The sequence below is a fragment of the Rattus rattus genome, chromosome 14 (genome assembly GCF_011064425.1).
Source record: "Rattus rattus isolate New Zealand chromosome 14, Rrattus_CSIRO_v1, whole genome shotgun sequence".
In the NCBI taxonomy this organism is placed as follows: Eukaryota; Metazoa; Chordata; class Mammalia; order Rodentia; family Muridae; genus Rattus; species Rattus rattus.
This window is the reverse complement of record NC_046167.1, coordinates 19,489,563-19,514,548: the sequence shown is the minus strand read 5'-3', so window position 1 is coordinate 19,514,548 and position 24,986 is coordinate 19,489,563.

Genomic DNA, 24,986 nt, shown 5'->3' with positions numbered 1-24,986 from the left:
AGGAGTTTCTAATATAACAGGAGTTTCTTTGGTAATCTGAAAAAAAATTGAAGTAGTTTTTACTATGTAAATTTTTTCATTTCTATTTGCTGAGAGTTTTCAAACAGACTCAAAGAGGGCTCCTTTGTGACGATGCCATGTTTCCATAATTCCCCCATTTTCCTATCCTGCTCCTAATGCAGGGGTTGAGAACAGCAGAGGCACTAACCTAAAATGAGGAACAAGAAGGAAACCAGTGAAAACTTGTTTCAATTTGGACAGAATATTGCAGTTGGAGAATGACTTTTCTCCATCAGTGTTCCTGATTTAGTTTCTGTAGACAAATAGAATTGCCATCACAGCAGGAGACAGGTGACTACCTACCAGCTACTCATTACCTTACTACTCTAACACACATGCACACATGCACACATGCACACATGCACACACACACATACAGGCTCAACACACACACAGGCAAAACACACAAGGAGACACACACATGCACACACACACACAGCCCATTCACAGAGGCACGCCCATGCACACGCACACACACTGGTAGAACACACACATACACACACAGACACACACATCACACAGACACACACAGGCACAGCACACACATACACACACGTGCATTTGCACACACACATACAAGCATACACAGGCACACACACAGTGTCATAGCATACACACATGCACACAGACACACACTAGCAGAAACACACACACACACACACACACACTTAACTAATCCTAGTTCTAAAAGTTCTGCTGTTGTTTATGTGCAACCCTGTATCTTTAATGCTCCGTACTGTTTTCATCTCTGATAGCTTTGAAATTCATGCCTTATCATATTCATTTAAGGTTATTTATCAATCCTCTGCATTTTACCCTGCATTTTGGTAGTTTTTATATACTTTACTCCTGTCAGAAGCAGCAAAGCCTCAAATGACATGAAATACTTCCATGCTATGAATGTCTATGTTGCTTTAATGCAATAAAATTGATCCTACTAAAACCAGGTTTCTACTCTGTATTTGTCCATGCTATATGATGTGTGAATGTTTGTGTATATACAACTGCATGTGTGGAGGGTCTACACGCCCCAGAGCGTACTTGTATTTTGATGCCAAAAAGAATCAACCACAAGTGTTCCTCAGTGGCATCTAGTTTTCTTTTTTCTTTTCTAAAACATTTAAAAGAACTACTTTTATTTCTTCTTTTTTCTTTTTTTTATTGGATATTTTTAATTTTCATTTCAAATGCTATCCCCTCTCCCAGTTTCCTGTCCATAAGCCCCCTATGCCATCCCCCATCCCTCTTCTTCTATGAGGGTGATCTTCCTCCCCAACCACTCCCCCTTCCTGCCTCCTGGCCCTGACATTCCCCTACACTGGGGGTTGGGGGGATCCAGCCTTGGCGGGACCAAGGGCTTCTCCTCCCATTGGTGTCCAACAAGAATATCCTGTGCTACGTATGCAGCTGGAGCCATGGGCCTGTCCATGTGTTCTCTTTGGATAATGGTTTAGTCTCTGAGAGCTCTGGCTGGTTGCCATTGTTGTTCTTATGGGGTAGAAAATCCCTTCAGCTCTTTCAGTCCTTTCTCCAACTCCTCCAATGGGGACCCTGTTCTCAGTTCAATCGTTTGTTGCTAGCATTGCCTCTGTATTTGTCAGGCTTGAGCAGAGCCTCTCAGGAGATAGCTGTATCAGGCTCCTGTCAGCATGCAATTCTTGGCCTCAATATTGTCTAGTTTTGGTGAAATATATATATATATATATATATATATATGCTGAATCTCTAGGTGAGGCAGGCTCTGAGTGGTCGTTCCTTCAGTCTCTGCTCCTAACTTCGTCTCCCTATGAATGTTTTTATTCCCCCCTTTAAGAAAGACTGAAGCATCTGCACTTTGGTCTTCTTCTTGAACTTCATGTGGTCTGTGGATTGTATCTTGGTGTCTAGTTTTCTTAAGAAAAAGTCTTTCACTTCTTTGGTGCATATCACATTGCCTAGACTGTGTTTCCCTAGCCAACCTTACATTACAAGCACGTATCACAACACTCAATATATTTTATATGCAGAAGAGAGTTCATGACAGAAAGGCAAGAAGGTTACCAACTGAAACATGTCTCCAGCCTGAGGCTTCTGGTTTTTGTTTGTTTGTTTGTTTTAAATGGAGTTATATTCTTTCTAGATTAAATTAGTTCACGCAGATGCCCAGGTTCTGCGATCTCCTCTCTCTACAGTTCATAGTGAGCAGGTTTCTTCAGAAGATCCTGAGGGGCTGGAACTGCTGAGCCCCAGGGTCAGAAGCAGAACCAGAAAGCCTCAGATTCGTGCTGCTTCCATGCGTCCAGGCTGGGCAGCAGGGAGGCGAGGCCCATGATGCGCCAGATCTCTCCGTCAGAAACCTTGGAGGTTTGGTAGGACAGCGGCTGTACACCCGCCTCTGCCAGGAAGACAGTCATAGTGAGCAGCATTACAGGTCGGAGAGCTGAGCCCGGGACAGGAGCAGGGGCTGTCCCCTGAGTAGTGGCACCTCTGGTCTGAAGACAGCTTCGTTGAGTACCTGCAACATTGGTGTGGTTCCCTGGACCAAGTCCACAGCTTGTTAGGGGCACCTGCCAGGGCCACAGTCAGGAGGCATTCCCCGCTGCCCTGCTCTCCTGGGACCCCATGACTGTGGGAGATGGTAAAAGTGAGGCCAGCATCTTTCACCAGTAGCTTAGTGTTCACCAAGTTCGCATCTGCCTACTTTGATGCTTCTCCCAGAAGGCCGACAATAACTGCAGGGCTCAGACAGGTCCCAGCATTATTCAGAGATGTTCCTGTGTAACCACCTGGATGGTCCCTTTAGGGGAGCCAGCCCAGGCGTGCATCGGCATGCCCAATGCTTCTGCCAGACCTCCGGGTTGTAAACGCCCAGAACCTTACCAGTGACTTCTCTCCACACACCAAGGCTTCTAGGTTTGTAAAGGAGGCAGTCTGGGCGACCTCTGAAATTCACCCGGTAGCCAGAGACAGTTTTCGTTTTTGTTTTTTCGTTGTTTGAACTTAAATTTATTTTATAGGATGCTAAATTCCTGTATTTGCATGGCTAAATGCCTCTGGAATACTGTACTATGTGAAGTTGAAGTTCTACAATAGCTAGGGTCCAAAAAGCCATTACTGCAGAAAGCAGTAAAGAAGATGAAAACACATTGTTGTTGAAATCTCGTGGGAGGGGGGGAGTGAAATCTAAGAAGAAAATGGCACTTTCTGAATGGCATGCAGAGAAGAAAGCTCTTCTTCGAAAATGAAGGACGTCTGATCAAGGATGCACAATCAGAGTGAAAAAGGCTGTGCATGGCCTGTACAGCTTTGTGCACACAAAGGTCTTTTATCTAAGAAAATGGTCTTTCTCTTTGCACGGCCATTTTCTTATTACTCTAGCAAAACCAGTAAGTACCCTGTGTTCTTTTGTACATGCCTGGCTTTTAGTCCCTGTGTGATCTTTCCTGGATCAGGAGGCAGATGGTCAACAACCTGGAAGTAAGCAGTGTCTGGGCCATTAGGACTCAGGCATCAAAACCAAGGCCGCCATTGCAATGACTCTTTACCCAGACGTGTGTCAGTAGTAATTTGGCCTTTATTTACAAGACAATGTATGGCTTTATCTATACATAAGCAAAGAGAACTACTGCCTGAAAGCATTCTTGCATGTGCTTGAGGTCTTTCTACTGCTGCTCTCTGGGCTTAGGATTCTAAACTTAACCTTTCAGAAACGGAAGAATAGGCTGGGCACCTTCCCAGAACAATGTGGGATTCCAAGGCCGACCAAAAGGCAAACAAAGAAGACAGCTGTTCGTCTTGCTTTCCTTAAGAACGTCTGAAAATACTGCCACTCTGCTGTCGTCCTTCAGTTCTTCAGGATTTCTTAGGGTAGTCTCCTGCAGGGAAGGTAGAAATGCACTTTCCATGAGTTACATTCAGCATACTACTTGGTACAGAGACGGGAAACAAAACACACCGGCTAGGCATTTAATACACTTCACTCTTGCTGCAAAACACATTATTTCTGACAGCTACATTTTCACCTGCCTAGCCAATTGCATAAGGTTCTTTACTCAGGAATCTAATTCTGGGATTTGGAAGAGATGGTTCAGTGAGTAATGCGACATCCTACAAGCGTGCAGACCTCTGTGCGAGCACCATGACTCACATAAAAGCATCACTCGTAGTGACAGCCGTGAGGAGTCAGAGACAGGGGAGTTCTCTGGAGGTTACAGACTCGTCAACCTACACCGTGAGCTCAAAGCCAGTGATGGACTCTTTCAAATCTAATGTGGGTGGCACCTGAGGAGCTCCAGTGGACGTTGTCCTTTGGCTTCCAAGAGCATGCACACTCACATACAAATGGATGCATGCACATAGCAGATGCTGACATATATGTTGTCCCTCAAACCATAAGGTTCCTCTTTAGGAATCTTTATAGGGGTAAATGCATAAATTATAATGGATATATGAACTTTAATGAAATGTAAGAATTCTATATGTTTATGAAGTATAATGTAGCATTTAATTACATGTGTAAAATTTATAATGATCAGATTCAAGTAACGGGTGTGTATTTCACCACACAATTCTCTATTTTAAGTGTGAGAATCTTACCTAAATAGCTAAATATAATGTGCTAAATCTTGTGAGTCCAATAAATGATGATGCTATTTTCTGATATTTGCCATTAGAAAACATTTTTATGCATACACACACATATGACATATATTAATGCCATAAAACAACCATTTCCTGTAATGCTGGAAACTTAGGCACTAAGAATATTTTCTTATTCAGTTGCTGACCTGTCTTAACTAGGAGATTTTCCTTGATGCTAAAATTGCTGATAAGCACTTACACTCATTTCTCAGCCATGATTTATATAACCTGTAATTCATGTCCTTTGCTTGTTCCTTTCTAAAGGACTCTGGCAAAGTTAATGTAAAAAAAAGATAGAAATGATTATTTATTATTAATAGGACTTGAAAGCAGGAGGGGCACATGCTAATCTGTCAGAAAACTACAAATGTTTTATCATGCACGTTTATGAATACTAAGTCTTTTGATTTGAGGGAAGCATTGAAAAGGAAAGAAAGGCATTGCAGAAAGGTAGAGATAAAAGAGATGCAGAAATTTCAGGATTAGAAAAAGCAATGAGTTTTGGTACCTTAATAATCATCGCATTCTATAATAATCATTGTATTTTAGCTACAGTGTTGCAATAAAGACCTCATTTATGTGATCAGCATTTTCTAAACATAAAGCGTTAAGCCAACCCATTATATGCTTTAGGGCAATTATTATGGATTGGGAATATTAGAACTGTAATTTTACTGCCTCTAGATATGAATTACTGTTCTCAGGATATGCGAGTTTGATATGCCCATGTAGTATACGTGTGAACTGCATCAGTACGTATGTGTACAGGTGTATGTACAGAGAGGACAGAGGGAAACACTGCCTATCCTGCTTGATCAAACTTCTTCTTACTTCCTTGAGAAAGGGTGTCTTACTACCCTGAAGCTTGACTGGTAGGATGCATATCCCATGGTCTTATCCTACCTCCCACAGTATTAGGGTAGCAAATAGAAATAACAAGGTCCAGTGCTCTAATTTAGGGATAAGGATAAAAACTTCGGCCTGCCCTTACGATTAGACAGGGAAGGCATTCAGAAGCTGACTTGTGTCTTCTTTATTAGAAAAACAGGATTCTCTCTACTGTCCCGAAGCTCACGTTTTATAAATGCTCGCGTAGGACACAGGGCCATTCATAGGCACATCCCAAATGAATTCTAGAGTTCTCCACGGGCTGCCGTGTCACTAGAAGGTGAAAAGGCTCTTAGCTCAGGAGTTATTTTAATACGAAGATTGCTGATAAATGCTTATGCTGATTTGTAAGGCATGTTTTACAGAAGCTAAAGGTCACCCATTTAAATTGGATTGCGATGGGAAATTAGAAAGCAAATTCTGAATAAGGATGTAAGCTGTTCCAAGATTTTAAATGAAATTAGTTTTTTTTTCTTTTTCTACTGGATTTCAAAGAATACTTTGTAGGATTTAAAAGGTCATATTTAGTGCCACATGGATTTCAGACTTTTAGGCTGACAGTTGTATTACAATAATCATTCAAGATAGAATGTGGAAGAGCTGGCTAGTTTTATATGTCAACAGGACACAAGCCAGAGTCATTTTCAGGGGTGGGAACCACAGTTGAGAAAAATACCTCCATAAGAGCGACTGTAGGCAAGTTTGTAGGGAATTTTTAAAATTAATTTAAAAATTTTTATTGTTGTTTTGTCGGTATGCCTGTATGAAGGAACTATAGACTACTATAAGCTGCCACGTGGGTGCTGGGAATTGAACCCAGGTCCTCTGGAAGAGTAGTCAGTGCTCTCAACCTCTGAGCCATCAGAAACAAGCCACTAAGCAGCACCCTTTCATGACCTCTGCTTTCCCTACTGCCCTTAGGTTCCAGCCCTGTTTGATTTCCTGTCTTGATTTTCTTTAGTGATGGACTACAGTGTGGAAATGTCAGCCAAATAAACCCTTTCCTCCCCAACTTGCTTTAGGTCATGGTGTTTTATTGTAACAATAGTAACCCTAACTAAAAGCCGTTGGTATATAACTGAGCATTTTATGCTTTCATTTTATTTAATAGGTTTCAATTCAATTTGCGTTGAAATGTTTGAAAGTCTGTGGACTTGGGTCAGTTAGAGTAAGACCCAATGTTTTCATTGTTTCCCAACAAATTTGGAAACACCTTTTAATCTTTAAAGAACACTTACATGTTGTCTATGCCTTTTGTTTTAGTTTATTTTAAAATAGTTTTTATTTTATTTTATTTCATCTCAACCGCTAAGCTCCCAATCTCCACCCATGCTGCCTGCCACCAGTTACTCTGTGTGCCCTCGCCCACTTGCCACTCTCTTGCTGTGGACTCTGTTCACATTCCCAGGATCTGCCCCCTGTGGTTATAGTCACAACTCCCAGTAACCCATTAAAATCAAAACTTAATAAGCTTCTAACTTAGCAATCAAATTTATATTTTAAAATTTCATTCCACAAAACATCCACACAATAAACTCACTACCAATTAATATTGATATAAACTGCTCACCTAGATAAGACAAATTGTCCTATAAACTCCATTCCTTATGAAATATTCATAACTACCTGTGGCCCTTTAAGGCCACACAGATTGGGTCGTTTTTCTCTTCCTCTCTCTTGGTTGTTCTCCCCCCTTTCTCCTTTCTCTCTCCTCCATTCAAAATTCTGTGCCTTCCTTACTTTTTCATTGCCCAATCACAGGCCTTGCCTTATCTTGTGCCTATCTTCACCTACATAAAGACAACAATCTACATTGGGTTTCCAATTGGTGTGATCATCCCTAGAGGAGACTATTTCTACCACTAGAACATTCTTTAGTTGCCTGTAGTTCTTTGTGTAGGAAAATATTGACCAAATCACAGACTACTCTTCCCTTTGGCAGAACAAAAATATGTAAGTACTGTAGTAGTTGGCCAAAACACACAAGGTTCCGTGTGTGTGTGTGTGTGTGTGTGTGTGTGTGTGTGTGTGTGTGTGTGTTTGTGGGTGTGGTTTTTGTTTGTTTTTAAGAACAGAAGAAAGAGCACCAAGTTGTATATGTAGGGAGGTAGGGAGAAACTAGAAGGAGTTGTGGAAAGGGAAAGAATATAATCAGATATATTGTATGTTAAAATTTAAGAATGTATAAGAACAGAAATATATTCTGTAAACATAACATTTACAAATTTTGTAAATATATAGAATCCCAGAATTCAATAATGCAACATGCAGTTTCCATGTCATTTACCTGAATCATGACCAATATAAACCATTAGATGAATGATGCATTTAACTACAAATCTCCCTAAATCAGATCAGAAATTATTATGGATGAATCTAGAACTTATTGATCTTCCAACTCAGCATACTTGACATATAAGCTAACATTCTTCCTTTCTTTTTAGTTATAGATCTGGACGCAGCTTCTTTTACCACAGTCATTTTCTCATGTTGAAAATTAATCTGAAGGTGTGCTTTGACGGCTATGCTGCCTCACTGCTTGACATCTATCCATGGCTGCCATACGGATGAGGGCTAGGATTCTCAATTTGAAAGGCTCAATAGAAATAAATGGGATGATCATAATTAGTTAAAAACGGGTAATTTTTAGCTGATTACTTCCTACAAGCATAACTAATCTAATGTTTCGCTTCCCTTGAAATGGTGGTTAAAACACTAATTGTTAAGGCTTTATTAAAATTTAATTGCCTTATGACTCAGTTGAGTTCATTAATTATTTTCACCCCTCTGCCATTTTTTCTTTTTTAGAAGAAAAGCATTATTTCACAGTGGCTAAGGGAAGAAATGCAGCAAAGATAGGCACATTTCCTGACTTAGGCCTAAAACAGGAAATGATTGAAGAGAGACGATGCGGCCTTAGAAACTAAACTATTTAATATGTCTCATGCCCTGGGGTAGAAGACATAAGCCATATAAAACCAATTACTCTTTCCACAAAAGCTGCTAACTTTGCAGATTCTTCTCCATATGTCATTAGGGGGATACAGGAACGGATAGAGTGGTAACAGTGAAGCTGGCATAGAATCAAGGTAGGGGTATTCTAAATCTTTACTTCATTTTCTACGTAAGAAAACGAGAATAAAACAAGCAGAAATTTTGCTGCATATTTGCATGATCAGTCTTATTTTACTAGGCAAGAATCAAGGTCTCCAGGAAATATTCTGGCTTTCTAGCTTGTGAAGTGATGTGTGTGTGTGTGTGTGTGTGTGTGTGTGTGTGTGTGTGTGTGTGTGTGTGTGTGTAATTGCACATGCATGCACACATGCATGTACATGTGTGTACAAGGATATTTGTGTGTACACACGTGCATATGCATGCGTTTGGAGGCCAGAGTCAATTTCAGATGTCTCTTGTTGAATTTAGATCTTACCAGTTAGAGTCGTTAACTAGTAAGCCCTAGGATCCTTTTGCCCCTGCCTTTATAATTATGGCGTTACAAGAAAACCAGTACACCCAGGTTTTATGTGGATTTTGAATGCTGAACTTACTAGCTCTCAAACAACTGCACACATTTTAACACATTTTATTTATCCTTGAATTTTTTTAAAGTGCTAGGAATTGAACCATGAGCTGTGTAAGTGCTCTGCCTCTAGAAAAAAAAATATCCTGCTTGGATTGCTTTTTATCCCTGTGTCTAGCCTCTTCATTGATAGACACCCCCCCACCCCCCAGGAGCTTCCAATGGCTGTGATTTTTTTCTATGAACTCTTCCAATTCCACGTCATTATTCCTTATCATCTTCTTCTCTTCCCTCATCCATCTCTCTCTTCAGTGCTCACACCCAACTGATATTTGAAGACATTTATTATGCCTTTCCCTGCTCCTCACTTAGGAGAGTTATTCATACTGAATTCATTTAACATGTCTTCATAAATCAATGCGAACAGCCCCTTAATCATTTTCATTGCTTTTCCCTAAACTCCCGTCAGGTTTTTTTTTTTTTTCTTCCATGTCTTGCACACACAATTAGGAATCCGAAGGCCAAATAAATACTCCAGTATCTAAGTGTAGCAGTGCCATCGAGAATCATCTTCCATTTCCTTGCTCTGGATGGTAGTCTAAGAGTACAGTTTGAAATGTCATGATTTCCCTGGATGGACCCTACCGTCCTGAAGCATATGAGACTTCACTCCCACAATTATATGGCTGGTTAGCTCAGCAAGAACCCTTCTTCCCAGAAGAGCGATAAGGATGCTCATAGTTCTGCCAAGGTATAGCTACCATCACAGATGTATCCTTTCAAGACCGTTTCTCTAACAGCTGTGACTATGTCATTATTTAGACATATCTACAATGGTTTTTAATTTTTTTATAATAAGATATATTTAATAGCATCAAAAATGGCAACTGCTTATTTTTACTGAAGTTTGGATACACTAATATTTGTGATGAATGACATTTATTACGAATGTTAAAAACTGTATACAAAATTAATGCTAACCCTCAGAACTTATCACAGTTTATATAGGATTCTACTCTGAAGTAAAATTTCCCCTTCAGTTAGCTTCTAAATGTTTTGCTCCTACCCCCATACTGTTCTGCATACTTTTGACACTATAAGTGTGCACACAAAAGAGCCACACTAGAAAGTCAGGGAACAGGTAGCTTCTCCTTCTGAGATGGGATTGCATGAAGTTATAATAGACTACACTCAACTGTGCCTACTCTAGAGAAAGAGAACATGTCATTCAACTAAGTTCGTATGGATTGGGACAGGTGAAGCTTGTGCTTAACTTTCACAGTCTTCAGATTTTTGGTTTTAAAAAGTCACCTGTATCTTGACATTTTAGATAATTCAATGCGCATGTGTGTGTGTGAGTATAGGCAAGCACTTGCCATGACATACATGATGAGAGGACCCAGTTCCAGAGTCAGTTCTCACCTCTGACCTCTTTGAAGTGGGATCTCTCTGCAATGAGTACTCAGGGCGAGCAGACCTGTGGGCTTCCAGCTGATTGTCATGTCGCCATCTCTCATCTCACAACAGGAATCCTCTGGATACGAAGGTGGTTCCCAACATCGGAGCTTGTGGGGTTAGGGAGACGGACTTCAGATCATCGAACTAATAAAGTAAGTGCATTACCTGATCAGTGATCTCCCTGACACTACTCCTTGATGTTTGATATTTTTATAACATTTTCCACCAAATTGAACTGACCTGACCAAGGAAATCAGTGAATTCTGTGCTAATTTACCTTCAGGAAGACAGTAACCAGAGATCTTCAAATAATGTTAAATGTCCATCAATGTGTGAAAATATCCTTTACATATCTGTGAAAAATGAAAATTCAATCTACTTGGTCTTTTTGTCCACCTCCCCCCACAAGCATGGATCACTTCCCCTAACAAACCATTTGGAAATAAGCATATAAATGCTGCCAATTCATTGCAATTTTAGACATGTACTGCTGCTCTATACAAGTAGCTTCATTCCTTCAAACTGGGGTCTTGGAAAATCCCTCTTTAGTGGGAAGATTCATTTTTCTTAAACAGGCCTTTAAAAATATAGTGTAAACACTGTCCATGGTGGTTTTTTCCTCATTATGCATCTTCTCAGGAAACGTATTAAATTAAACCAGCCAAAGTCTATTAAATTCATTTAGCTTCTAAGTTTTTCACTATGCTTAATGTGGTTCATGGAAAATTCAGGCTTCCTTCCCTTGTGTTTCTATTGGACAGCAGTGCTCAGCCCAATAACTCACTAATTCAGTTAAACTTGAGAACAGTCTCATGCAGTAGGCTCGTTTTTGTCTATTTTACACACAGCGAACTCCAAGGGAGCCCTAGAGTCCACTCTGCCAGTAAAGTAGAAGTCTGGGCATCCACCTCTAGATATTGTGGCTTTTTCTAAGCACTAATATTCTTGGAAACTCATCAAAGTTAGGCAATATGTTGGAATATGGGTCAATGATGCCTTTCTTCATACAATTTACGTGGCAGCCCATTTCTTATACTCGACAATTACAGTATATTTGGGTGGTAATCAGAATCAGGGAAAATGTTTTCAGTTTGTACCTTGCAATGACTATTTGTCTGACTTTACAAAGTCTCTCATGTGACAGTTTTTATTACAGTTGGGATATGAAGTTTCCCTTATAAAAAGGTCTCTGTGGAGAGGTAATTGGATCATGCAGTTGATAACCTCATCAATGACTTAACCATAGTGAGTTCACAACTGATGAGGTTGGAAAGACTTATAGTTGGGATAGAACAAGATTGATACTGAATACGTTTTCTTACTTCTATTTGTTTCTCCTTCTTTCTTGGCTGCCATGGGCTGGACAGTTTAGTTTGTCCCATGTGCCAGGCAAATGTGGACTGCAGCCTCTAAAATGGTAAACCATGGATTGCCATGAAACATCAGTTACGTACGTCGTCTTAGCAATGAGACACTATTTAATACTATCTAGAATTTCATTATTGACATTTATTTCACACCATCTCCAGAAGATTATTCTTAAAGGTAGTGTTCATTCTTTCCCAGATTTATCTCTTTGCATTATGCTTAGAAATGAACTATTGGGTTAGCTAGATGCTCAGTGTTTAAGAGCATTTACTTCTATTGCAAAAATCTGAGTCCAGCCCTTAAATGGCAGCTCAACAGGGGATCTATTGACACGTTTTGGCCTTTAAGAACACCAGACATGCATATAGTGCATATAATTAAATACAGGTAAGCATTAAGTACACATAAAATAAAAGTAAATATATCTTAAAAAGAAGAAAAGTCCTTTTCCTTTCTGGGTCTATTTTAATTATTGTGGCCTTTGATTTGAAGCCAACTAAATCACTCACTATGGGTCCTATGTGAACTTTGCAGACATCTTCTGAAGTGCTATCTACTTATGGTTCACCACCGAGCATCTTTGGGAAGACTGTGGATGATGTGGGTAAAGAAAACTGCCACACTGGAAGCAGCTTCCTTGACTCTGAGGGAGATCCTAAATGGCACATGGAACCCCAGATGGCAACATATTGAAAGACCTTGTGAAATTCGTCTGTGTTTTCAACTGTTCATTCTATTCCAGAACGCATCATTGCTTTCTCCCAAGCTGCCCTTCAGAGTCTTTCAAAAATAAATTCCCTAAACTGCTTTCTTTGGGTGGTCTTACAAGTGAACACCGAGGGGATGTTCAAATATCTACTTGTTTTCCCTAATCAGAAACATAGGTGAGTGAACTGTACATGAGTTAGGAAAGCAGATGTCAGTAATAGCATTTCTGATTGTTGGGGGCGGGAGAGCAAGCCCCGATTCTCCCACAGAAGTTCATGGTTTGAATTATTTTAAGGTGGCCTCCATCTTGCAGGAAGCTGGCCACCCGAGTAAAGAATCAGCATATTTATTGACATGGGAAGGAGACGGATGCTGGAAATACTGGGACACCCAGCAGAGCACATCCAGCTCCTGCTTTGATTCTTGCTGGGAAGAGAGAAAACATTGAGGCTAACGTAGTTGTCCCTGAGTTGTACTCCTAAGATTTTTAGAAACATCTGCATATATTACGCTCTATAAACTTTACACCATTAAAGGTCCAGAAATCCTTGTAATCTTAAACAAGAAGGCCCCTGACAGGACTTCCGAACCTTTGTTCCTAGTAACACCATTCTATGTTCTTTTCTATAGAAGGGAAAACTTCATTAATTTTAAGACTTCCTTTCCTCTTTTTTACCATAGATGAAGTTTGCTCATTTGTTTCTCCCAAAGTCTCTGAAATCTACTCACATTGTCACTCACTGTATTGCTATCCTAGCTGCTGTAACTGCTACATCTTCCCTTGAGAGTGCTGACTATACACACTTACTCATTACTATATCCAAAAATTTCCTAACCCTGCACCTAGACACCCATCCAAACTACGCAAAGTATTACTTTTAAAGACTGAATTTACTTTGCGTACTGACTTTATGATCACTTAATAGTTCAGTTTTAATTTTCATTCATTTTTCTTTAGGACAGTTTCTCTCTATATAGCCTGGCTAGACCAGAACACACAGATTTCCTCTTAGCTCCTCCTGAATGCTAGATGTGTGCTCTACCATTCCTTGACACGAATTACTATTAATAAGAAAAGAGCTTTGTAATTTCAGACCCATGTTCATTATTCCATGTAATCTGTCACTATCGTGTCCCACTTTCATGCTGGTCCCTTTGGCAGAATGTCACTTCCCTCCCTATTTATTATTATCCTGAAATTCTCACCTAATTGCTGCCTTCAGACATCAGGTCAGACGTCTAGAGGAGTTTTGCTTGCCTTGGTAAGTTCCCTACATTGTGATAGAATTTTGCCAAAGAGCAATTCTTCACTTTCAAAAAATGTAATCACAGATATTAGGAAGAGAAATGAAACAGTGGTTATGTTTATCTAGGCACCACTTCTCAAAATAGGTTCAAAATCAGTGTGGTTTATAATTCCATAACCTTGAGACAAGCCCACAACTAATGTTGGACTTCTCTAGACTGTCTTCATCACAGCAATGGACCATACGTTTGACCTTGTAGATAAACACAGCCAGCACTTGTGTTTCTCTTCCAAATTTCTATTTTAAATAGTAAGAAGGTACATGGTGCATGTTTCTCTTGACAAATTTTGAAGAATTACTGGTCACAAGTATTACCCATTGATACACAGAGCATGACAGTTACAAAGATTGCAATTATTAATGTAGCTTAAAAATCTTAGTAGCTGTCATACATTATATGGATATAAAATACAAAGGATGTAAAGGAGTTACATGTGCTATTTCATTGATTTATTTTTCCTGAGGGTGGTCTTGCTATACAGACAGGTTGGCCCCTAATCCTCAATGCTCTAACATCAGCTTCCTCCTATCACTGCAGTGACAAGTCTGGTTAATAGCTAAGCATCTGTAACCTCAATGCTGTGGATGCTGATACTTTCCATGGATTTATTCACATAACTTGATAGTCAAGTCTTTCCTCTACTTAATATATGTGAAAGTTAAATGACTTCAGTCAGAAGCAATGCTTCTTTGGTATGTATATACTCATGAAAGTTTACAAGCACATTTGTGTGTGTGTCTTGAAGGTGTCTTCATGCACATGTGTATACATGAATATAAAGGCTGGAAGGAAAATGTCAGTACCATTCATTGGGTGATATTCAGCCTTTAAAAAAAAACTATAATATCTCTCACTGATCTGGAACTCACCACATAGGCTAAGGCTGGAAGTCAGTTCTCTACAAAAGTCTTAAAGTTTGCCTGGCTTTGCTTCCCTAATTTGAGAGCATGTATCCCTATGTCTGGACTTTTAAGGCATGTTATAGAAATGGAATTTATGATTTTAAGGCATGTAGTTTATTGATTGAGCAAAGGTCCCATCCTGATTTTTATAAATACTTTAATCAATTTAATACACATATTAAATATTATTATTTTGAAATCTGTAGATTTTTAATGGAGTTCTCTTTCCACATTGTATACTTCTAATTGTCAGAAAAGCTCAGACACTATTTAAATATATTACATTTGGGGTTGGGGATTTAGCTCAATGGTAGAGTGCTTGCCTAGCAAGTGCAAGGCCCTGGGTTTGGTCCCCAGCTCCGAAAAAAAGAACCAATATATATATATATATATATATATATATATATATATATATATATATATATATATATTACATTTCGTACTTCCCTGCAACATCTAGATGCTAAACAGCTCACATTTTCAGGGCTTTGATTGAATCTCACCTTTTGAAAAACAGCATTCACATGAAGATCACTACAGTAAAACTAGATCTCTTCAATTATTACATCATAGTACAGAGACTCACTAAGAGCGATGCCCTGCTCTATGCTTAACTGTTACTGATTTAATGGATACGACAATGTCTTTGCAAAATAAGTCCATGAAAACAGGACCAGGTGAAATTAAAACTATTGGGAATTGTTTCCTCCTTATAATTTTGTCATGTCACCCTAATCATAATTTTCCTGAAACTCAAGATATCTTTTAGCCTTTAAATACAATTGACATTTCAATAAACTTGTTTTAACCTGTCATTCATAAACAATAATCATTTCTTCCTCATTAAGCTGTTAATGTAGATCCAAAACTGAGAAATATTTCTGTGATATGACTATATATTTTATATATGCATACCTTCTTAACCTTTTCTAACTAAAAAATATTCTGTCACAATAACAACCTCTGGCAAACAATGTATCATAGTTTTCTATTGTTGTAGAGTTGCTCTCATGAGTCTCCATCCATAATTCCAGGCACATCTAACAAATTCTTACAGACAAGATGGCATACAGAGCAGAAATTTATGTCTCCTCTACTAGCTTTCTTAACGTTTGAAGATCAAGGAGCAGGCATTAATCCATGCATGAGAAACCATGTTCATGTTATCTCGAGCTGATCACCCATTCACCTCCCCTTTCAACTGTTACACATCAGGAATATGGACTTTTGAATGTGACGTCTAGGGAGATATAGATTAGCATAACAATTCAGTAATATCGCTTTGAAAGTCTACATTTCTTTAAAGTACTATTAATTCGGTCTTGTATTGAATTTCCTAATTTGTAAATATTTAAATATATATACATATATATGTATATATTTTTGTGAAGCTGAAGTTTAATTAGAGTAAAATGAACAAAATACACTTGAAACATGTGACTAATATTCGTAAATGTATATAAATTTGCTTTGCTGTTTCATTAATAATATTTTCATACCTTTCTATAAAGACTATGGTTAATCTAATGCCTATCACCTCTTCTTATACATCTCTTTATCATATTCCCTTCTTCTCCTTGTTTTCTGTCCCAGAATTTACTTGGGGCTTTCAGTTTGACCCTGGATTTGAGGGGATTCATTAGAGCTGGGTTTGCTCACTAGTGAGTACATGGATGGACATTGTACCTCTTTCTCTTCCAGAACGTGTTAATCCTCAGTAATCAGTAATGGCTTCGTGAGGGCCTTCCCAGTTCAAGCTCACTGTAGACAGAGGCCAGCTTGTGTCAGTCCAGCGCTGATAAGCACAGTTTTTGTGAGTTCAGGACTCCCATGACTGTGCCATCCTGAGCAAATGGCATTTGTAGTTCTTCGATGGTTGGCTTCCATTCTGTAGCATCTCTTTTGCTTTTGAATGGAAATCTTGGGTCGCAAAGTTGTTAACACTGATCCATAGCTTTATTTCTGTTCTACCCATGACACTTTAAGTCCTTCAGGAAATATCCCCATACTTATAGACACGAATTATTCATTCTTCCATATTCATATCAGCAGCGTCTTCATCCGTATGCTCATACCCTATTGTGAACAATGAAATAGAGCAAGATGTTCATGGCATCCTAAGCTAAAGTGATTTTTCACAGATCACCTAGGTAAAATGCACAAGACCAGGTGGCTAAATACCAGTAGAGACTAAGTAAGTACTCAGATTGATTACATAAGCATTTTCACCCATGTTTTCACATCGTTTGCAAAGATCTTAGCTATAGATGATTGAGGAACTTGATTCTGTTTTTATTTTGTATTACAAAATAGAGAAGATCAAAGTTCATCCAACTTCATCCTTCTTTGAATTCTGATAATGCTTGAAAATGTCATATCCTAGGGCTAGAGGAAAGGCTCTGTCAGTAAAGTGCCTGTTGTGAAAATAAAGTGTCTGGGCTCAGATGCTCAGCACCAACATAAGCCAGGGGTGGCACATGCATCTGTAATTCCAGCAAAGGAAGCAGAGAAAGAAAAAGCAGATTCGTGAAGCTCAATGCCAAGTCAATCTAGTCAAATGTATGAGCTTCATCTTTAATGAAGAGAGTTAGTCCCTAAATTAAGGTGAAGAATAATTGACGACAACCAGTGAAGTTAATTTCTCTCTCAGGTTCACACAAAAACAAGTTTACCTGTATAACTTCACACACACACACACACACACACACACACACACACACACACACACACACACACACACACACACACACTTTATTCAGACACTCAAGCATCCCAAGAATAAACGGCAGATGTATATGTTCAATTAGAATAATTTCTGTGGCACAACAGCTTTCAGGAAGAAGTACCATTCTCAAAATGGTGACTACACTGAGTCAGTGGTTCTTGTTTTGTTTTTGGTGTTTTTATTAATGTGGGTTTCTTTTTCTTCAAAGAATTGCCAGCTTCAGTGTTGGGTTTATGAGCAGGCTGATGACCTCTCACTTACTTTTTTTTATTGTATATTTTATTTATTTACATTTCAAATGTTATCCCCTCTTCCAGTTTCCCCTCCAGAAATCCCCTATCCTATCCCTCCTCCCCCAGCTTCTATGAGAGTGCTCCCCCATCCACCCACCCACTCTCATCTCATCTTGCTGGCATTAACCTACACCGGGGCATCTCCTCCCATTGATGCCAGATAAGGGCATCCTCTGCTACATATGAAGCTGGAGCCATGGGTTTGTCCATGTGTGCACTTGGGGTTGTGGTTTAGTCCCCCGAAGCTCTGGTTGGTTGATATTGTTTTTCCAATGTGGTTGCAAACCACTTCAATTCCTTCAGTGCTTTCCCTAACTTATCCTTTGGAGTCCCGGTGGTCAGTCCAATGGTTGGCTGTGAGCATCTGCATCTGTATTTGTCAGACTCTGGCAGATCTCTCAGGAGACATCCATATCAGGCAAGCACTTCTTGGCATCAGCAATAGTGACTGGCTTTGGTGACTGTACATGGGATGGATTCCCAGGTGGGGTAGCCTCTGGATGGCCTTTCCTTCAGTCTGTGCTCCACACCTTGTCTCCATATTTCTTTTAGACAGGAGCAATTCTGGGTTAAAAATTTGGAGATGAATGGGTGGCTTTTTCCATCTATCAAGTTGAGAGGTTTCCTGGGTATAATAGTCTGGGCTGGCATTTGTGTTCTCTTAGGATTTGCTCAGGATCTTCTGGCCTTTAGAGTCCCTGTTGAGAAGTCTGGTGTAATTCTGATAGGTCTAACTTTATATGTTACTTGACAATTTCCTCTTATTGCTCTTAATATTCTTTCTTGTTTTGTGCATTTGGTGTTTTGATTGTCATGTGACAGGAGGAATTTCTTTTCTGGTCCAATCTATTTTGAGGTCTGTAGGCTTCCTGTATGTTTATGGGCATCTCTTTCTTTAGGTTAGGGATGTTTTCTTCTATAATTTTGTTGAAGATGTTTACTGGCCCTTTGAGTTAGGAATATTTGCTCTCTTCTATACGTATTATCCTGAGGTTTGGTTTTCTCATTGTATCTTGGATTTCCTAGATGTTTTGGGTTAGGAACTTTTTGCATTTTTTTCGATGGTTGTGTCAATGTTTTCTATGGTATCTTCTGCCCCTGAGATTCTCTCTTAAAACTTTTGTATTCTGTTGGTGATGTTTGCATCTATGACTCCTGATCTCTTTCTTAGGTTTTCTATCTCCAGAGTTGTCTCCCTTTGTGATTTCTTTATTGTTTCTATTTACCCTTTTAGATCCTGGGTGGTTTTGTTCAATTCCTTCACTGGTTGGTTGTGTTTTCCTATATTTCCTTAAGGAATTTATGTGTTTCCATTTTAAGGGCTTCTACCTGTTTGCCTGTCTTCTCCTGTATTTCTTCAATGGGGGTATTTATGTCCTTTATAAAGTCTGCTATCATCATCATGTGATGTGATTTTAAATCAAAATCATGCTTTTGTGGTGAGTTGGGGTATCTATAGCTTGTGGTGGGAGAACTGAGTTCTGATGATGCCAAGTAGCCTTGGTTTCTGTTAATTATATTCTTGGGTTTGCCTCTTGCTATCTGGTTATCTCTGGTGTTAGCTGGTCTTGCTGTTTCTGACTGGAGCTTGTTTTTTCTGTGAGCCTCTGAGACTATGATCTTAGGTGTGACAGCACTCTTGGGAGACCAGCTCTCTCAGAGCAGGATTTGGGTATGGAGGGCTGTTCCACAGGGCTAGCTCTGGGCACAGATGGAAACTGGACGGTTCCTGTCCCCTGCTGCTCTCTGGTACCTGTACCCTGTGGGCTCCCTCTTGGGCCAGAAATTGGAGCAATATTGGTGGACTCACCTGTGATCTTAGCACTCTTGGTAGGCCAGCTCTCTCTGGGTGGGATTTGGGGATGGAGAGCTGTGCCACAGGTTTAGCTCTGGGGCACAGATCTCACTTTTTTAAAATTTGATTTATTAATGTTTTTTATCTTTATTAACTTGAGCATTTCTTATTTACATTTTGATTGTTATTCCCCTTCCCAGTTTCCGGGCCAACATCCCCCTAAGCCCTCCCCCTCCTCTTCTATATGGGTTTTCCCCTCCCCATCCTCCCCCCATTACCGCCCTCCCCCCAACAATCATATTCACTGTGGGTTCAATCTTGGCAGGGCCAAGGGCTTCCCCTTCCACTGGGGATCTTACTAGGCTATTCATTGCTACCTATGAGGTTGGTGCCCAGGGTCAGTCCATGTATAGTTGGGTAGTGGCTTAGTCCCTGGATTCTCTGGTTGGTTGGCATTGTTGTTCATATGGGGTCTCGAGCCCCTTCAAGCTCTTCCAGTCCTTTCTCTGATTCCTTCAATGGGGGCCCCTTTCTCAGTTCAGTGGTTTGCTGCTGGCATACGCCTATGTATTTGCTGTATTCTGGCTGTGTCTCTCAGGAGAGATCTATATCTGGTTCCTGTTGGCCTGCACTTCTTTGGTTCATCCATCTTACCTAGTTTGGTGGCTGTATATGTATGGGCCACATGTGGGGCAGGCTCTGAATGGGTGTTCCTTTAATCGTTATTTTTCTATGTCACTCTTTAGGCTGAAAGAGGTTGTACCCATTTGACATAAGCATAGGACCCAGGGAAATGCATACTTGAAGCTGCCATTGATTTTCAGGCAACACACTGTTGTCCCAGATATCTAGCAGTGTGGGTGACAGTAAGCTGGGGGTTGGGAGGCAACACAAACAGTGCCTGTGCTAGAAATTTCCCAGAAGGTAGTGTTGTCTTGAAGGGGTAAAAGGCAACAGGAAGATGAACAGGAGGTCTAATATTTTACTTACAGTCGTGGTAGATGTCAACAGTTGGCAGTATCCCAAAGCTTCAGGAAAACGTTCTTGAGGTTAGAGTTGGGGATGAATGAACTAGAAGGCTAGAATATGGGAACCAATTTGATCATGCTAATGACTGACATTAATCAATAAATATTTCTCTATCAGACCCTTAAAAGAAAAATGGTACAATTTTCAAACGTAATTACTCTTGCTCACGTAAAACAGCATCAGAAACAAGTATTTTGAAATACTCAAAGCTGCTTAAAATGACTACTACTGGGAGGAAGGAAGGAGTCACTGTAGTCAAGTACATAAGGATATGGAAAATGTAATGGTAAGAGCAGCAATCGATTTTTAATGCCTGTGTTACATTTAAAGGATGCAACATTTATTAGAGAAGCAAAGCTGAAGTTTCTATCAAAGTTAATGCACATATTTATCATTAATTATTAGCAGTGATCAATTCCCCATAGAAATTCATCTTATTTGCTTAATTGAGTCTGTACATACTGACCAACATACAATACAATACAGTTCTCTCTCTCTCTCTCTCTCTCTCTCTCTCTCTCTCTCTCTCTCTCTCTCTTGAGCTGACATTAAAAGAAACAGTCAAATCTGTATTATATGCAGCATTATAAACAAGGTTGCCTGAATATAGAATTTCTAGAATGTCTGTGATACATTTTAAATTGTCAAATTACAGAGATTATGCATAGTGACCTCTAGAACCATAATACTTGAATCTCAATCAAAGACACATTCCCAAACTCTGATTGGAAACTGGAATTGAAATTGTAATAAAAGTACCAAGTATATCACTGAGTTTTACAGTACAATGCCATATAGGGACCAGGAAATTAAAGTGTTCTTTTTGGCTTGGGGGCAAATATACGTTTACAATATCTGAAGTATGGCTTTGTCATTTTCTATTTTCCCTGTTGTTGGAGCCATGAGAAGCCAATGTGACAATGGGAATTATAGAGAAAAATGTACATGTGAACTATACCTGAGATTTCCAGTTTAACCCAAATCATTCTAATGGTTGAATTTACTATTAGGCAAATTGAAAATGAAGGAAGAATTAATTTTATTAACTTATTTTATTCATGTGTGTATAAATATGTGCAGATACCACATGAGTCTAAAAAGGACACCTTGATAATGAATGAGTTTACCGGCAAATCTGAGTTTCCTGTTGTGGGTGGTGGGAAATGAAATTTAGCCAAATGAAAAGGAAGCAAACACTTTTGCCTGCAGGGCCATCTGTCCACTTCCTGATTTTCCACTGAGAACTGTGGCCTATGCTGGCTACCCAACCAGGATTATGTTCACATGCCTAACATGTGTTTGTGTGGAGGAAGAGCAACCAGAATTAGCAAGAACACTAACCTTGAAGGGTCTGAAAAGCACTTGCTCCCATCAGAACTGGATTTTTGTATTTTATATTATTTCAAGAGTGAACAGAATTTGTAGACTTAAAGTTAAGCTTGGCATTAGACAAAGAGAAGGATTTCTCAATCACAGGTTTATGATATTGGAGATTCTACTTCAGGTGGCTACTCTTCAAATCCATTTTTTTTAAAGAGAAAGAGTAATTCTTGTCCTTGTGTGTTACCATATGACAGCAGAATCACATGTGCCTGGAGCATGGGCCACGATAACCAAACACAGAGCCCACACAGGAGTTATCATGATATTAAAGAGAATACAGTGAACTTATTCCAATTAAAGGTAAAGTCCAAAAACAAATGTTTTGCTTGTTCTCTGGTCCTCTAATCATTGTTTTCTTTTTAATGTGTATGTCAATACACTGGAGCAGAATGTGCACAGAGATTTCAAACACGCATTTCAGATGTCAGTGTACATACCAGCTCTATGAACCAGAATAGATAAGTGTGGATTCATCTGAAGAAGTTAATTCTTTGCCTATGGAAGATTTCGTTGACAGACTCTCCAGAGCTCAATGTAGCTAGATGAATAAGAGAGAGAAAATAGCCCGTGGGAAGAGATGTAAGGCAGCAGGGTTAGCCAAGAAGGGATAAGCTCATCCACTGGGAGAGAAGAGAAATCAGACACACAATGTGTAGACCAGGGAGATGTGGCGGAAGCTCATTGCAAACATTGTTATACAACATGCACAATGGCCGTGCAAGCTCAAGCCAGACCAAAACCAGAAAAGATGTGGTAGAGGCTCATGAAACCCCACCCCTAGCTGAGGGGCTGTTTGTAGTTGATAACTGCCTTTAGACAGATAGTTGTTTTTGTTTTTGTTTTAGTTTTTGTTTTCTTGGTTTGTTTTGTCTTAAGGTTGTGATCCCAAGTTAGTTGACCATGGTTCGGGAAATGGCCACATACTCAAGGTATCTGCAACATTTATTGCACTCTAAGAAAAATGAATATACAAAGTTATACTAGTAGGAAAGGGTGGGTGGATGGACAGATTTGGGAGGCCTTGGGGAAACTGGTGTGAATATGATTGAATTATGTTGTATTCAATGTTCAAAAAAATTTAAAAGGGAAAACCCCCATAAACCTCCCTGCCAACACGCACTCACAGTGGTCAATTGAGACATTTGAGCTGCATGGCGCTGCGTGAACCAGTGCTGTAGAAATAGAGTCAGGGAAAGAGAAAAGAAGGCTGTGTCACCTCAAGTAGGTTTTTGAAAAATGAAATCAATTTCACAAAGAGCAATTTGGCATCATATATGTTGGCTGTAGTTAGTATCAATCAAAAATAAAATAAAAACAATGACAGCAAATATATCACTAAAATAGGCAAAGGTCACCACAGCTACATAAAACACAGTTTGCTGACAGCTCAAGCATGAGAGTTTTATGTCCTTTCAGAACCTTGTTTGACTTCTCAGCGAAGAGTGCCAATCGTTTAAGTATTTATTATTTTTGAAGTAATAGGAGAAACCCAGCTTAAGCTACTTTCAAAGAGCAATGCGATAAATGAAATCTCACCCTTATAAGATTGTTCTGTTTTGTTTCATTTTGTTAATGTATTTGAATGTTGAGGCCAAGGACTATGATATCTACTTGGGTTTGTCAGTTCAGTAAAAACTAAAATGTTAGCCATCTGCTGAGAGATGGAAGGTGAAAAGTATTAAGAAATAAAGGAAGCCAGAGACGAAAGAGGAGGGTGAAGAAAGGTACTGGAGAGGTCCTCAGTAGTAGTGAACAGACAGCATATATAAGTACATAGGTTGATGCTCAGTTACATACACACATATATACATACAGAGAGTATGAGAGGAGGACGAGGAAGAGGAGGAGGAGGAGGAAGAAGAGGTGGAGGGGGGAAAAGCTGTAGAAGAAAGACAGGAAAAGGGAAGAAAGACCAACAGAGGTAGAAACAGAAACTAGCTCGCTCACCCCTCTCTGTCAGGAAGACCCTAGTTGGTTGATTGGAGGAAAAGGAGAGACACTTAGAACACGTCAGCCCACCAGTAGGGTCTGGCCTTGTTCTCATGACTTAGAACTGAGTACCAGTAAGACACAGAGTCCTGTCACACCACCATATCCACTCAGCAAGCCCAGAGCATTTCCCACAGACATCTAGATAATGCTATTGCCACTTGAACCAGTCGAATTGATGAACAATGTGTTGAGCATAGTTCTGGTCATTGGTAGTGAACAGTTAAACATTCACTGCTATGAGAAATCAAAACTGGCTGCATGTCAAAGCTACTTAATATCAAAGGTCTGATGTATTTTGGGGATTATGAATATTCTGAGATTTGATAAAATGAGAGAAGTGAGCATTGCTTGTTTTAGCATAAAATTCAATATACACACTGACATAAGATAATAATAAAATAGAATGTTAGTTTACAACAAAACTGTTTATATAAAAGAAAACTTGTGAAAATAAATGAGTAAATTCCACGAAAAATGGTAAAATGATGCTTCTTAATCAGCTTCTGCTCCAAATGTACATTTCCTACAAATAAAGTGAAAAAAAACTTTAACATTTTAATTTATATTAAATGGTCTTTTTTGTCAGGAAGACAAACTTAGCGGACATTTGAAATTAATTTGTCAAAACCTCTATGTATGGTTAACATTCAGTAATTTTTCTAGGCATATGGTACAATTTTGCATTTGTTGAATAGATTTAGTAATTCTTCCAACTCAAGTGCTTAATAATCGAAATCAATATTGCAATTTACATACCTCATAAGTAGAATACACCATAATTGATGATCACACATGGTCTTTTAAATGTGTAAAAAATGTGTAAAAATCTTCCTATTATAACTTCTTTTTCAGACCAAGAATGAAAAATAAACTCCACTGTTTTATGAACAAGACATTTTCTAGGAGTTAAAAATAGTTTGAAAAGAATAAATTTTTT